Below are 3,766 nucleotides of genomic sequence, written 5' to 3'. Positions count from 1 at the left end.
GGGTGGTGCCAAAGCGGGCTCTTCCGCAGGGGATTCACCAATCACACCTCGAGGGTGGGCTAGCGGCTCGAGCCTGATTTTTGATTGGCCTAGACCTGCTCTAGTCTCAGGAAGTTAATTTCCTGTCACAACGGCGCCCGGCGTTTTTTGTAAACTAGGTAACTCCCGATTAGGAGCGGAGAGAGATACCTAAGACATAAGTGATTGGAACTTGACTCTATTATTCAAGGGTAACACTTTAGACCCTAGTATTCACCTAACACACTACTACGCGAGCACAAACCAAAACTGTTAGAACTGTTTTACTTTCGTGCTTCTCCGACCTTAATTTGCATCAGAATAACCCCCGGGACTTGTTAAACACAAGTTGCCGAGCTTCACCAAAGTATCAGTTATATAGGTCTGGATTCGAATTGGCAATTCTAACAAGTTCCCAGGTGATGCTGAGGTGGCTTGTCTGGGGACTACATTTTGATAATCACCACTCTAGAATAGAAAAAAGCTATAGAATGCAATTTATTCTAAACTTTGAAATCTATCTACAACTTGCGGGGGGGGTGGAATTTGGTTATATTGTGTTTCTCTATGTAGGTTTTAGTACATGAGTGTATTCACTTTATGGAAATTCCCTGAACGTGACTTATACACTTTTCAATAGTGTGTGTCATATTTGAATAAAAAGTTTACCTTCAAAACCGTACTGTTTATAACACAGCCAACATTATCAAAGCCTTTATGTATTTTAAATTGACACATGATTGCCTTAAGGCTATAGTTTAAATGTTGTCATTAAAGCACTTTATTATAGCCATTAAGAATTCTTAGGTTGGGTCCTGGCCTGGTAGCTCATTTGGTTGGAGCATTGTCCCCATACACCAAGGTTGCAGGTTCAGTCACGGTCAGGGCACATACACTAATCAACTAATGCATGCATAAATCAATCAATTAAAAAAAAGAATGCCTAGGTTGGAATGTCTTCTACCAGTTACCCACTAGCTGTGTGCCTTAGGCAAATTATGCCTCACTTTTTTCTTCTGTATATTAGGCACAATACTAAAGCCCTCATCTTTGGCTTATGGGGAGGATTAAAGGGCTTAATAAATGGAAAGAGTTTAGAAGGAAGCCAGGAATATAATAAGTGCTCCATTAATACTAGCTGAACAAATGGGACATTTGTGCTATCTGGAAAGAGGGTGATGAGTCAGAAGGGATGCATCCTTCAGGCTCTAATGGTCCCATGGAAAGTCCCGTTTTTAAACAATACAGAGGAATAGGGTCTAAGGGGGTGAAGGTTAAGGTGCATTATGAACATAGCAAACAAACCCCAAGTTTCCAAAGTGAAACTTTTTTTTTTTGTCATGCAAGGCTCTCAAATGGGGCCTGCTTCTTCCTTTCCTCCAAGCCTCCTCTTAGGGAGTTAAGGGTTTTTCTTAGGTATGTCAACCAATTCGTTCAAAGCCATCAAGTAAACATGGCATATTTTTATGTGGTTTCAACTTACTGAAAGATTTAGGAAAATGAAACAGTTTTTCAATTATGTATAATGAAGTAGAATTTTTAAATACATATTTTGATTAGGATTTAATCATAACCACCAACGGAATTTTTGTTTAGGGTTACTTCTAGCTATATACTGCATTCTCTGGCCCCTTCCCTTACTGGTATTTCATTGAAGGAAAATTAAAAAACTGGACTATTTGGGTGGGTCAAAAAGTTATTTTAAAATCCCATCCCAGCAGAAGGTCAATAATGCAGAGTTTTATTGGGTTGTGGGCTAGAAAAAAAGGCCTGGAGCAGGAGGTCTATCATTTAAAAAAAATGTAATTGTTAAACCTGCCCATCAGGATAGATGGCAGAGTTATTCTCCTGAAATAGTAGTTTGACATTGCTATCATCAGAAAACTCAACTGTGATTAGTGTAAACCAGATGCAATAAAACTTACAATATATGAAGTTCTAATAACACTTTGGCCATATATATTTTAATTTCATGGCATGATAGATAAATCAAACATATGGCACTTCAGTAAAATTTGTATGTAATTGATAAACAGTCTGTGATGGGAATTTTTTTTTTTGGCAGAAAAGTTTATAAGGTGTCATTCCTTTCATGATTGCTTTTAAGGGGGTGGATACTAGTAGTTCAAGGTGAATGAAGGGGTGGGTGGGAGGGATAATCTTGAGTTTGATGATTTTTAAAGTCACCCCTTGGGTAAAATTAGGAAATTATATTTCTTGCAAACTTGAGTTTATACAGAGAGATCTGATCAGATTACTGGGGAGGAGTAGAGAGGGGCCATAGGAGGAGGTTGCCCAAGGCAATGATAAACAGTCCAGGGTGGGGTTGGCTGAGAAGCTGAATGCCTCCTGTGTGCATGGAATTACCGGCCAGAAGACTTAAACAGAAGGAGGGCAGAGACTGGCTCTCTTTCTCCTCCTTGAGGATGCTTGGATGATTGTGCTGTACCCGCCTATGTTTCCCAAAGAACGGTATTTTAAATGGGAAAAGGAACTCTGGGCACAGCCTAGGATTGGTCTGGCGTGGAAAAGGGTGGCAAAGTTGTTTTTCTTTGAGGGTTCTAGAGGGAATGGTTTCTGAGGCAGGGGCCTGCTATTCTTCCAAAATTGTGTAGCTTTTGTATCTTACGTTATTTTAGTTTGTAAACTAACCTTGTAGAAATAAGATACCATATTTTGCTATGTATAATGCACTTTAATCCATGAATTAGTACATGGGTAGTACTAATTCTGTATCTATAAAAATGTTTTAAATTCTTTTATTCATGCTTATGCATTAAAAGTATAACTCTAGAAAGCAATAATTATATCTGTATGCAAAATAATACTCTAGAATATGATAATAGGTTTTGTCTCTAAATATAAATAAACAAATAATTGAATTAAAAAATTAAAATGAGAGATTTTTTTCCTGAAAGTTTGGGCAAAAAATGTATGTGCACATTACACATGGAAGCACTTTATACAACATGGGTGCACATTATACATGAAAGCGCACTATATATGGCAAAATATGGTAATTAAAAACTAACAGGGGAAATGATAAAGGAACTCAAGGAGTTAAATATTTAACTTAATGATAGAGGAGTTAAAGATTTTAGCCTTAATTGATAGGCTTAAGTGGCTACACATGTGGAAAACTGTTATTCCAAAATTGTGTAGCTTTTGAATAAACACTCCTTTCTTTTTTCACCCCTGCTTCCAGAATTTTGCCTGGAGGGTGGTGGCAGGCAGCAGGACCTCAGGACCTCCCTTGTTGTTTGGTAACAGACTGACATACATAATTGCTACAGTTATTTTTAGTTAAAGCGCTGCTGTGAGGGGAGGTATTTGACTATTTATTTATTTGTTTGTTTATTTTATTTTGGTGATGATCCTAAGATGACAACAGGAAAGCAAAGACTGAAGTTTTAGGGAGGCAAATGTGACTTCCTATAATGAGTGCTTTCTAATGATTAGAGCTTTCCCACAATAAAGTACTGACAGGTAATGTTTCTCACCATTAGAGTCACTGATGTAGTGGCTGGATACCATGAGCATGAGATACTGTGGAAAGATTCTGCTGTGGACTGAATTGTGCCTCTCCCCTCATTCGCATATTGAAGCCCTAGTCTTTAAGGTAACTATACTTGGAGATAGGGCCTATAAAGAGTTAAGTAAAGTTAAATCAAGTCTTAAGGGTGGGACCCTGATCTGTTAGGATTAGTGTCCTTTTAAGAAGTGAGGACACAGTGAAAGGTGGCCATCT

Source organism: Desmodus rotundus, chromosome 8, assembly GCF_022682495.2.
Source record: "Desmodus rotundus isolate HL8 chromosome 8, HLdesRot8A.1, whole genome shotgun sequence".
NCBI lineage: Eukaryota > Metazoa > Chordata > Mammalia > Chiroptera > Phyllostomidae > Desmodus > Desmodus rotundus.
This window is presented reverse-complemented; position numbering follows the sequence as displayed.